Raw genomic sequence first — 13833 nt, forward strand, 5'->3', positions numbered from 1 at the left:
GTGGAGGAGAACACAGATATATACAATTTCAGTTGCAAGTGAGAGTGACAACTTTTGTGCTTCCATAGCAATCTCTAAGAGAGCTAGTCATATGCTGAGAAGCTCGCTTCCAACAAAGTATGAACAGGGAGAATTTTTAGTGATCTGCACTGAGTCTAGTCTCTTACTACTATTTCTGGCATAGCTAAATAATTCCTGTATATACTTAAAATACAAGCTGGTATCCCTTCTCCAAGAGAAGTTAAAGGGGTTTTCTGCTCTCTTGGTTATCAGGGAAAATGTTTTTCAATCCCACTAAAACTCTCTCACACACACACACACACACACACACACACACACACGGTTTCTACTGTGAAAATCAAGAAGAAAAAGTATCTGAAGAGGAAGAGATGAATGCAGATTTGGGCAGAGGGTAAGAGGTCAGAAAAAAATGTCAAGCAAGGGAGAAAGGAATGAAAAAAGAAGCACTGAACACAGCACTAAGAAGCAAATCGGTGTTTTACAAAGGGGAAGTATTTAAGAGTAAGTCAAGATTGAAAAAAAGTCGTAGTCTTCCATTATATTGGTGATGTGACCCAGAACTCTACAAAGACGAGGGAAGAGAATCCTCTGAGGAGGAAGCAACTGCTTATTTTACTAAGAATGGAAATGTGAACTCAATGGTACAGCCAAGTAAAATTTGTAAGAAGGGTCAGAAAAGAAGAAATGATTAGTGATAGTTGGAGATTCCTTGCTGGGAGGTACTGAAGCAGCTACTTATTTATAGATCTGATAAAACAAAAAAGGTCTGGTGTCAATCAATAAGCATTTCCTTTTAACGTTTTAATTTATTATTTATTTTTAACACTTTTAAAATTTTGATCTCCAGATTATCTCCCTCCCTTCATTTCCTTCTCTTACACTCCCTCCACCATTCACTAAGAAGGCAAGCAATATGTTATCAATTATATATGGAAATCATGCAAAACATATTTCCAAATTAACCATATTGCAAAAAATAGCAAGAAAAATGAAGAAAGTGAGAAAATTATACTTCAATTTGCACTCAGAGTTGATTAATTCTCTCTCAGAAAGTGAATACAGTTTTTTCATCATGAGTCCTTTGGAACTGGCTTGGATCACTGTATTGATCAGAATGGCCAAGTCTTTCAGAGTTGATCATCATAGAGGTTTTGACATGTTTTTCTGAAACCACTCCACTCATCATTTCCCAAAGCATAATGGTACACTATCACAATAATGACACAATTTGTTCATCCATTCCCCAATTGGCAAGCATCCCTTTAATTTCCAATTCTTTGCCACCACAAAAAGAGCTACTATAAAGATTTTTTATACACATAAGTCCTTTTTCTTTGATCTCTTTGGGGGTACAGACCTAGTAGTGGTATTGCTGGGTCAAAGGATATGCACAGTTTATACCCCACTGAGCATAAATCCAAATTGTTCTCCAGAATGGTTGGACCAATTCACTACTCTACCAGTAGTTCATTAGCATACCTATTTTTCCTTCATCCCCTTCAGCATTTGTCATTTCTGATAGGTTTGAGGTAATATTTCAGAGCTATTTCAATTTGCATTTCTCCAATAGTAATTTAGAGTACTTTTTCATATGACTATAGATAGCTTTGATTTCCTTTTCTGAAAACCGCCTATTTATATCCTTTGACCATTTATCAATTGGCGAATGTCTGTTATTTTTATAAATTTTACTCAATTCTGTCCTGAGTATATATTTGAGAAATTAGGCCTTTATCAGAGAAACTCGCTATAAAAAATTTTTTTTATAATACTTCATTGTCTATGGTACCTTTTAACATGATGTAATATCCCTAATTATCTCTTTTAAGTAGATCTCTTTTTCGACAAGAATTTCTTAAGCATTTACTACGCACCAGGCATTTTCCTAGGTGCTATGAAATACAAATAAAAAGAATGAAACAATTCCTTCTCTCAAGGAGTTTATATTCTAATGGGGGACACAAGGGATAACAGAATTAACTGACTTCTCAAGATGGATGGCTTATTACCTACTCCTAGTGATTTTTATGGGCACAAATAGTACTGCATTATGACGTTTGGAGAAAGAAACCAAAGATGTTCGGAGCATAGTGGGATGTTTTCATCACTGCTTCCTATCAAGGCAATATCCTAATGCAAGAGGGTAAATTTGACTTTATTTCTACATGTGAGATTTGATACATTCAGACCTGTGACTGGAATATAGCTTTTGAAGGTCTTGTTTTATTTTTAAGAAAGACAAAACCAAACCAAACCATGATGAAGCAGGAGAAGGATTGTACATTAAAACATTGTCAGTTGAGAAAATCCAGAAACCAGGGGAGTAAGCATAGTAATTACATCCTCAGAGGTCTTTTTTGGGTTGTACTCCCTCCATTTCCAAGAGTCTGTTATTTCTATATTTGTAGAACCTGAATGTCAGCTCTTGGTTTTTGATAGATACTATTTATATATAACAAAAACGTAAATTTATTTCTACGCTTTTAAGTGTTTTGTTTTTACAGGAACAATATTTTCTCAAATATTTTTCTGTATGTATTCACATAATGATGTGATATTTATTTTGTTATTAATATGATCTCTCATGCTTATAATTTTCCTAATATTCAACCAACTTTGCATTCTTGGTATAAATTCTACCTGATGACTTCCAGCCAAGATAGTTCCCTGAATGAGAGGCAGACCATATGTCTCCCTCATACGAACTGAAGTAAAACCCTGAAATTTTCACTGGACCAAATAATGATCAAGAAATCCCATGAAAATTTTTAGTAAGTGATTATTTTCACCCCAGAACTTCATAAGAAAGTCAGCCAGAAGTCCCAGGGTAATTGAAAAGTCAGTGGACAGGCCAGGGATAGATGTGATCTGTGAGTCTCTGTGTCACGGGCAGCAAGAGTAGAGGGTATTGAATAGTTAAATGAGCTCCACAGTCAGAGGAACTGGTTCACCTCTGACTCTTACTACCTGTATGGTGCTGGTGAAGTTATGTAGTCCCCTTGGGCCTTAGTTTCCCCATATGTAAAATGAAGAGGATGGACAAATGACCTTTGAAGTCCCTTCTAGTTTTAGACCTATGGCCATATTTGCCAGACTTGCAATAGTAATCATTCCTAAGCAGTATAAAATAGTGGTCTAGTATTTGATAAACCCAGTGACACAAATTCCTGGGAAAAGAGCTCCCACAAACTACCAGGAAAACTAGAAAGTGATTGGACATAAATTAGATTTAGATAAACATATTATACTATAAATCACAATAATCCAATAACCCATTCCACTTTTGAGCAGCTATGACTGTAAGAAGTTTTCCCTGACATTGTACCTGTTTCCCTCTTTGTACCTTCCCTGCATTGCTCTTGGCTCTTTCCTTAGAGATCAAACAGACCTAATCCATAGAACCCTTTAAATACCTGAGGACAGATATTCTTTCCTTCTAAGTTTTCCTTTCTTCAAATTAAAATATATCCTGTTCATTGAACCTATCCTCATGTGTCACGAACTACAAAAAGGTCTTTTACCATCCACATCGCCCTCCACTTCCAAAGGTTTACCAACTCATTCTTTAATGATCCATTCTAGAATTTTCCCAAGACTCAAAGTCAAGCAGCTCACTGGTCTAGAGTTTATGAGCTCTAGTGCATCCTCTACCTCACCTTTTTAAAAAATTGGGACATTATTCTTCCAAAATTGTTTTAGCTCTTTCATTTTCCATGATCTTCCAAATGTCATCTACAACAGCTGAGCAATCATATTTGTCAATTCTTTTAGCATCTGAGTTTGTAGCTTGTCTGGACCAGACACCTTGAATTCATCAAGAGTAAGTAGGTATTCACTTACAATTTCCTTACCCTGAGTAGTATGCAGCTAGGTGTTCTCTTGCTATCTCCTTATTTATCTGTTAGTCATTCTATTGTAAATGTCCTTATCCTTTGAAGAGAAAGCAAGAAAAAAAATGGATTGTTTTCTATCTATTGTCAAATAGTATTCTCATTCATATCAAAAAAGGTCCTATTTCTTCTTTTATCCCCCTTTTCTCCCATTGTAGCTTTTTTAAAAACAATACCAAACCTTTTTTTTGTTGTCCTTGGTTTTTCTTGTTCCATGGTCACATCATAAAGGCTTGCTGAATGAGTCCATGATTCAAAATCATTCTGCATCACTGGAAGAATATTTGTGTTAAAAAGTTGGACTTTGCAACAAGCAGTAACTTGGAATGATTGAGAAGTTTACACAGGATTCCAAATATGATAGAGTCTAGTCTTCTCCTTCTTCTCAATTCTGGGCCCAGATTCCATCTGTAGCACTTTTCATATATAAAATGGAGCAACTCAACTGCTATTCATCCATTCCATGTGTCATCTGAGCAATATATATTTGTGATACATTTGGGTTTTTCTGCCTGGATAACCAGGTTATTTCTTTCAAGTGGCTGGTCTGAACTGAAGAAGCTTTGTAATGTTCCGGTGCTTGATGTCTTTAGTACTATATTATCTGATTTTTTCTTCCTCTCACAACCCTCCCCCCGCAACTGAACCAAAAAGAAAAATAAAACTCTTGTAACAAATATGAATAGTAAAAAAAAACAAAACCCAAAAGGACGACCATGTCCACAAATGTGTCTCATTCTGCATATTTAGCTCATCAGCTCTTGGTCAGGAAGTAGGTACCATTTATTCATTTTTAAAATACATTTTTATTGATGTAGTTTATTATCACCACAATTTCTTCTAGTTTAAAATTAAGGTATTTCTTCTGTGTTTGAACTCTGTGGGAAACATTCTCTGTAACAGTAGCAAATGCCTTGGAGAGGTATCATTGGACAGAGGAAAGAATGCTGGTTTGGGAGTCAGAGAACCTGGACTCATCTCTACAAGTGTGTTGTAAGCTTAGGCAAATCCCTTGGCTTTCCCGAGCCTCTGTTTCACCTGCAAAATTAGGAGGTCGAACTGGATGCCTTATGAAGTCCAATAAAGCTGAAGATCTATGACCCCACGATCTAATATTTCCCTTGGTGTCATTCATGCCTTGCGTAATACTCAGAAGAATTTTGAAGAAAGCTAGTTCTGTTTTTATATGACTATTGAATGATTTTTATCTATAACAGAAACTTTAAAGGTACATTTTATATTATTGAAGAAAGGAAAAAAAATTTACAGACACAACAAATTTTATGTTCTCTGAATTTCTCAGTCACTTGAAGATGTATCATTATATAGAATCACCTGTGAAAGTCTGCCTATTTTGCATATTTGTCACAAGGATTTGCTTTTTTTTTCCTCCAGTAGAGCAGTGATATGTGTTTGGAGGGGATTTATGGGATGGGTCACAAAAATTAAGAAAGAAAAATGGGTCACCGAAGCATCCTTTTGAAAAATTTGAAGAAAGTAGAAGGAAGACAGGCAGGAACAGATAAGCAAGGCACCTTCATAATTTACAGGTTGAACTTATTGTAATCTTATAAAGAAAATTAGGCTGCATACAATAGAGATCTGCAGTTTCATGTGCAATTAATTCTATGTAAATGGGAATGCCCATTTTATTTGGAGTTTGTTAGACTCCGAATAAAAATTAAATTTCAAGAAAAGCTTTTTGTCTGATGTTCACTCATAGGAAGAGAAATTTTTATTTTGTCTTTGTGTATCCAGTACCCAGCACACACAGGCACTTAATAACTGTTTGTGTCCTCCTTTCAACTTCATAATTAACGCTCTTAAGATGATCTGGGTTCAATGGGTTTCATACTAGACTCTTTGCAGATGCATTTTCCCAATTGATTTTCAATGTTTCCAAGACAGAGATTCTGGTGATCTGCTCGTAGTCCCGGTGGTTCATGCTCTCAACTACCATTGCCCTTGGCTATGGTAACTCTTCCTTGGGCAGGGAGAGGAAGTTTGGTTGGCTGAGGCTATTTTCATTTTGTAAAGGGTTTTACATTATTTTTTTCTACGTTATAATAAGTATGCACAATGTCATTTTTCCACTTTTCATTTTTTTGTCATTTCCTCTTCAAACCGATTTGTTCAGAACTGCTTTGAATTACGTAATGTCTTCTGATATTCCTCTTTTTTTCTAAGGACAGCATTAACTTAACCTTTCTTCTCACCATCTGAGAATATGATTGCAAAAATATAGCTAATTTAGAAATGATTGCTATGTCGATAATACGCGCTTCCCCAAAGTACAGTCAACAAGAATTTGTCACTACGTCAATAACTAGGGATGCATGGAAAATAAAAAACAAGGTCTTTGTCCTTAAGAAGCATATATTTTAATGGGGGAGACAACCCGTAAATCACTAGGTGCATACAAGATATACATACGGAGTAAAAGGTGGGTCTGGAGTCAGGAAGGTCTGAGTTCAAATCCAGTCTCATGTGCTTACTAGCTGTGTGACCTTGGGCAAGTCATTTAATCTTTGCTTCACTTTCCTCATCTGTGAAATGAGAATAATAGTAGCATCTACTTCCCAGGTTATTGTGAGGATCAAATGATAAAAACTGTAATGTGCTTAGCAGAGTACCAGGCACATGAGGAGGTACTATATAAATGTTTGCTATTATTAATCAAAAAGGGGAAGTCACAGCAGCAGAGTGGTGGGGAGGGCTGGGAAAGTCTTCCTAAATAAGGTGGGCTTTGAGCTAAGTGCTGAAAGAAGCCAGGGAAACCAGAAGGTGGAGGTGTTTGAGGGCAGAGCATTCTAGGAATGGGTGACAACCAATGCAAGGATGAGAAATGAAGCGTATGAGGAAACAAGAAAGTGCCAACTGTATCATACATGGAGGGGAATCAAGTGTTAGAAGACTGGAAAGGCAGGGAGAGATCAGGTTGTGAAAGGTTTTAAAAGCTAAGTGGAGGTACTGCTATACAGTGGGATCCTGGAGGTAATAAAGTTCATTGAGCAAGGGTCAGACATATGCTTAAGAAAAATAACCTTGGCAGCGGTGGGAAAGTTGTATTAGAGTGGGAAGGGCTATACTAAGAAAACCAATTAAACAGCTACTTCAATCATATAGTTGAAATATCATGAGGACCTGAACTACCATCGTACTGAAGGAGTGGAGAAAAGATGATTTGTATGACAGATGTAAGTGTTTACATGTTGTCTCTTCCATTAAGATTTAGCAACAGGTTAAATTTGTGAGCTGAGAGGAAGGAGTCAAAGATGACACTCACTGGCAAACTTGGATGACTGGGAGGATGGGGGATACCCTGTACAGTAATGGGGAAATTTAGAATGAGAGAAGGTTTGGGGGAAAAGGAAACATGTTCTGTTTTGAATGTGTTGAATTTGAGATGTCTATCGGGTAGCTTGAAGATATAAAACAATAGCTCAGGAGAGAGTCTAGGGCTAGCTATATATATCCAGGAATCATCTGTACAGAGATGATAACTGAACCCATGCGAATGAATGAAATCACCAAGTAAGAAGGGATAGACAGAGAGAATAATGCTCAGGACAGAGTCTTGGGAGAAACTTGTGGTTAGTGGGCATGGATTAAGACATGGACTTCAAGGGCTTTTAACTCCCTTTTAGAATAAAACACCAAGTCCTCAGCTTGGCCCTTTACAATCTGGCTCCAGGCCACCATTTCAGGTTTACTGTAAATGATCCCACTTCATACGTTACATTCTAGCTACACTGGCCCACCTGCCCTTCCCTGAGCTCCAAATTTCATTCCTTACTTTCTTGTCTTTCCTCAAGGTTTAGTTCATGTGTTGCTTCCTATGGGAAGCCATTCCTGATCTGTCTGGCAGTTGGGTTCTCTCTCTTCTCTAATGATCAGGTAGAGCTTATGTTTGTATTGTATCCTCCAGTAGAAAAATAAGCTCCTTAGGGGCTTTTGTCATTGTTTCCTCAGAATATAGCACAGTGCCTTGTACACAGGCCATTCATTAAGTGCTTATGGGATGAGAATCCATGACATGGAGTAAGAAACAGCAAAGGAGATGAAGGAACATCGGGACAGATAGTGAGAGAATCAGGAGACACTGGCAGGCAAGCAACAAGCCCATAGCCTGTGGCACACGATATTCTGGGTGCTGGAGATATAAATAGAAGCAAAGGGAGAGACTGTCTTTGCCATCAAGGAACCTACTTTCTAAAGGGAGGAGACACACAAAAAGAGGTGAAAAGGGAGGTATCTGCTTGGGGGATGATGTAGCAGTCTGGAGAGTAAGAAGCAAAACTTGGAGGTGAATGAATCACAGCTGACCTGGGTCCATACCCGAAATGGAGGCCCCAGAAGGAACTCACCAATGAAAGAAAGGGCAGGTATGGCAGAGGTTTCTGGATGAGAAAGCCACAGGCATTCCCCAGGTTGGGTGGGGGGAGGGGGAGAAGGAAGATTTAGAAGTATAGCTGAGAAAGGAAACTAGAGAGGACAGTGTCCAGGGGGAGGTGATCAACAGCAGCAAAGCCTGTGGAGGGGTAAAGAAGGATCACAATCGAAAAAGGAGCATTGGATGAAAAGATCATTGGTAACTTTGGAGAGGGCCGAGAGTGGAAGTAGAGGAGGAGGGAGTAGAAAAGCAGAGGAAGCACAGACACTATCACTCAGCTGGCATTTATTTAGCACCTACTATTTACCAGACACTTTGTTAAGCACTGGGGATACAAAGAAAAGGGAGAGACAGCCTCTCTGCTCAAGGAGCTCATAGTCTAATTAGGGGACACAACATGGAAACAATTATGGACAAACAAGATATATACAGGATAAATTGGCGATAATCACCAGATGAAAGGCACTAGCATTAAAGGGAAGTTTAACCATGAAAGGAAGGAGAAGCAGGATAATAGCTGTGGGGATGGTAGGGCCAAGTGAGGGTTTTTGTTGCTGGTTTTTTTAGGATGGGGATCTGTGAGCATGTTTACAGGCAATCGACTTGGAAGTGGTATGTTAGGAGAGATTTTTAGATGGAAAAGGGAGAGGAGAATGAGGGTCATTTGCTGCACTAAAAGGTTGGGGATGGAATTAAGTCTACACCTAGAGAATTTGACCTTGGTTAGGAGAAAAGTCACGTCTTCTGAAACCGTAGCAAAGGAGGGAATAGTGAGGGAAAATGTCTGAATGATATAACCTCAGGAGGACCTCTCATCAAATGGTTTCAGTTTTTTCAGCAAAATACGAAAGCTTGTTAGCTGAGATGGGCTTAGGGAGTGCTGTGCAAGGCTTGATGAGAGACAATGTTTGGTACAGCTTCTGGAATTTACTTCGATAGCAAAATGATCAGGGAGGAATGGAATATTGACGTCACTGTAATGAGGGTTCTCACTACAGAAACTGTATCAGTACAATTTCCTTCAGTTCTGTTGAACAGTATGTAAATAAGACTAGAGGTAGTAGTGGAAGACACCTAAGGTTGAAGTTTGGTGAGGTGTGATGAGCAGTAGTACAAGGGGGCAAGGAGTTCTACGGTATAGGATAACATAGAATTGGGTTGATTCATCAAAGGGTTGATGAAGAGACAGGAGGATATTGTAACCAGTGCAGGGGTGATAAACTGAGAAAGAACTCAGGTGTAGAGGAAAGCGAGCTCACAGTGAGGAGAGAGGACAGGGTTAGGGGGTCCTAAGGCATAGGAAGCAATGGAATAATAAAAGATTATCCATTAGAGAAATTTTGGAGTCCTTCTGTGATGTTGAATGTTCATCATCTCTACTGCCTTCCAACTTTCTTCTTAAAGAAAGTATTCATGATTTTGGCATATGCTTAATGAACCGTTATCATCATTCTTTGGGAACTCTATTTTGCACTGTTTGTTTAATTGTTCTCCTTTATACCCTTTTTTTAACTTAAGTCCCCAAATATCAAGGTATATCCTAACTTAATCTGGGAAGTTCTTTCCATATATTTTATGGAATTAACTTACTTTTTCTTCTTCTATAAGTTATTTGCAAATAGGCTGCAATTGCCTTTGTAGTAGTCCGTTTATGTAGGCTCCATCAGCATAGTAAGGCAAGATGACCAAGTATTTCACGAAATGATGTTTCTTCTTGCCTTTGGATGCATGACAGTCTTAACAGGGATAACCAGCAGAGCTCCTCTGGTCTGTTGGATCTTTGGTCATTTTTGGTGAAACAGTGTGTTCTGGCTCAGTAGGAAAGGACTTGCCAATTTGGGGGATAATGAAGCAAACAAGGTAGTTCCCACCTTGACAATGGCAGAGGGATATCTATATTGGTTTCAAAGGGAGAGAAGGCTAACGCTCTTCTTTCCTATCTCTGGAGCAAGTGGCATGTAACTATATTATCTGGGACTCTGTATAAGGATGGGGGAGCCTTATTTAGGCTTCAAGGAGCTTGGTGAGCTTGACCTCTGGTTGCTTCTTCTGCTTTGTGTTTCTTTCCTTGAGGATAGATAATGGAACCAAAACTGCAAGATGGCCATTTCAGCTTTAGAGGCAACCTTGTGAGTTCAAAAAGTCAAATGGGAATTCCTCCAATTATTGAGATTTAACATAGGGTGACTATGGTCACCAAAGGTGACTTTTTGATCACCAAAGTGACAAAAGTACATTTTATGGGGAAAAGAATATAAAAGGAAAAGTGAGCCTCTCTTGTATTGATCCCAGAATATCATAGGTTATTCTTAATGGGATCTGTGACTATGCAGAAGAGAATAGATCTAACAATCTATATGGTAGAAACCAAGCACATGAATGCCTATGACCGTGACATGCAGTGAGAAGAGCAATAGTTTAGCCCAGTTTAACAAAAGGAAGAGAATAAAGTTGCACTGCATTTGGGAAATTGTGACATATTTTCAACAATTCCAAAGTTTTCAACTATTCTTTTATACAAAAGCCAATCTTTAAGAACCAATATTCTCCTGGCAATGCTATGGTTTTGAATGCTAGAATACCAAAATCCCTGAGAAATCAAAATTGTAAGTACTCCAAAGAGCAATGTAGAAACACGTGGTAAATTTTTTTTTTTAAACTTATGGCTTATATCCATCATTGACCTATGGTCCAAAAATGATGTTAAGAGATAGTATCCAGGAGATCTAGGTTTGAAAAAGAGATGGGACCGCCCTATAGCAAAAGTGAAGAATTACAGATAGATATCCTGCGAGTGAAGCATCGTTCTGGTTCATTAGCACCAAGGATTAAAATTCAACAACCGCCTACTAAGTTTTTACCATATACAAAATACTGTGCTTCATGCAATAGAATTTAATTTGAGGCTATCTAAGAATCTATAATATTAAAAAAGGTGAATAACAAGTACACAATCAACTAGGATATAAAGGGAGATAAATTTGAGGAAGTGGGCCAGGTCTGAGACTTTTGAGGAGAGATCCCTTTCAGTTGGTGATTAATTGATTTCTGAGGGTAGGCATTCATTTCCAAAATTTTTATTTTAATTAAAAAATTTTCCCCCAATTGCACATAAAAACAATTGTTAACATGTTTTTAAAATTTTTGAATTCTAAATTCTCTCCCTCCCTCCCTGGGAATAAACAATTTAATATAGGTTATACATGTGCAGTCATGCAAGACATTTCCATATTAGTCATGCTGTGAAAGAAAACAAAGACCAAAACACACACATACACACACACGAAAATAATATGCCTTGAATTGCATTCAGACTCTCTCAGTTCTTTTGCTGGAGGTAGATAGCATTTTTCATCATTAGTCCTTTGGAAATGTCTTGCATCATGGTACTGGCTGAGAATACCTAAGTCATTCACAGCTGATCATACAATGTTACTGTTACTGTGTACAATGTTCTTCTGGTTCTGCTTACTTCATTCTGCATCAATTCGTGTAAGTCCAGGTTCTTCTGAAATTGACCAGGTTGTAGCACAATACTATTTCATATATCACCGTTTGTTCAGTCATTTCCTGATTGCTGGGCACCCCTTCAATTTCCAATTCTTTACCACCACAAAAAACTGCTACATTGTTATATAAATAGGTCCTTTCCCCTTTTTTAAAAATCCCTTGAGACTAAGCTCTGTTAGCAGTACCGCTTGGGGCTCAGTTCCAAATTGCTCTCTGGGATGGTCGGGGGCAGTTCACACCTCCCACAGTGCATTTGTGTCCCAATTTTCCCACATCCCCTCCAACAGTTATAATTGTTTGTCACTGTAGCCAATCTGATGGGCGTGAGGTGGTGCTTCAGAGTTTTCTTTTGCATTTGTCTAATCAATAGTGATTTGGAACATTTTTTCACATGACCATGATAGCTTTGATTTCATCTGAAACATCAAAAACTGCTCCTATCTTTTCACCGTTTAGCCATTGGGGAATGACTCCCGAGGCCTTTATCAGGGTCACTGGCTGTAAATTTTTTTCCGTTTTCTGCATTCCTTCGTTTAATCTTGGTTACGTGGGTTTTGTTTGTGCTCAATCTTTTTAATTTAAAACAATTAAAATGATCCGCTTTACACTCCATAATGCTTTATTTCGTGCGTGGTCATACATTATTCCCTTATCCATAGATCTGACCAGAATTAGAAAATGCTCCAAACTGGGGCCACTAACACTTGGGCAGTTGGGCCCGGCGCGCTGCAAAGCCAGGGCTGGAGTAAGCACGTACTTGGGAGGCCTCCCCGCCCCCACCCCCAGATCTGGGCATCGGATTGTCTCGGAGGAGCTCAAGGAAAGTCTCCCCTTCCCGCATGGCTGGCGCTGGCAGGGGGGCCAGCCGCGGAACCGCCGCCTTCTCCGTTCCCGGCGCTCGGCCCGGCTCGCCGCCCCGCCTCCGCCCATCTCCTCCGGCCCAGCAGCATCCCCCGGGCGGATGCTGCCAAGCCAGGCGCCGCTACGAGGCCTCCGGCCCGCCCCTCTAGAGGAGCCTCGCGAGCACGCGCGGCTGGAGCCCGCCAGATTCTCCCTCCCCAAAACCCAGCCCGGGAGGCCCGAGGCCCGGATGCCCGCCCCTCAACCCCAGCAACAACAATCGCAGATTCCCTCCCCGCCTTTTAGCTCCAGTACACACCTACACACGCACGCGCGCGCACAAACACACACTCACACACTCACATTCGCACGTAGAAAGCCTGCAGCTGCGGGGAGGAGGTGGAGGACTCCGCCATTCTGACAGCATCTGCAGGGGGAGGCCTTCTTGCAGTCTTTGTCCCCTCCTTCCCGTGCTGGCGCAGACGGGACACACCGATCTCCCGGATCGCCTGCCGTCACCGAGCGCCCAGCAGAGCCTTTGTCTCCGAGGCGCCGGGCCGCCCCATCCGCCGCCCCCTTCATCGCCTCCTTTTCCGTCCCCCCTTCTTTCCGCGCGCACTTGGTCCGGCCCGAGCGCTCGCAGGCGCGGAGCGAGAAGCGCGCGGCAGCCGCGGCGGCAGTTGCGTCCCGGGGGCCGAGGGAGGAGGCGCGGGCTGCGGCATCTGGTGGCGCAGCTCTCCCCCGCGTGGGCGCCGGCGCCGAGGAGGCGGTAACCGCAGCGCAGGCTCGAGGCCCGGGCAGGTAAGCGGCGGCGGCGGGGCCGGGGCACCCGCCCGCCGCGGCCCGGCTCGCGGATGCAGGGATTTGGGGGAGCGGTCGGCCTTAGGCGAGGCGGTTGGCGACGGCGTCGGGGGGGGCCGGGCTTCGGGGTGGGTCGGAGGCGGCCGCCCGCTCCCTCCTGGCTTCGCCTCTCTCCCGCCGCGCCGCCCCCGGGGCTCGCCCACGAGCTGCTGCGGGGAGGCGGGGCGGGCGCTGCGGGCGGCCGCTCGGGGCCTGCCGGAGTGGGCCTGGGCCGGGGAGGCCCCCCGCGGCGCCCGGGCCCGGCTAACGCTCTCTTTCCTTCCTTCCGTCCCCGGCAGGCGCATCCGGAGGCTGCGGGCTCCCCTCGCCGCTCGCGCC

This window comes from Notamacropus eugenii, chromosome 1 (assembly GCF_028372415.1).
Source record: "Notamacropus eugenii isolate mMacEug1 chromosome 1, mMacEug1.pri_v2, whole genome shotgun sequence".
Classification (NCBI taxonomy): domain Eukaryota; kingdom Metazoa; phylum Chordata; class Mammalia; order Diprotodontia; family Macropodidae; genus Notamacropus; species Notamacropus eugenii.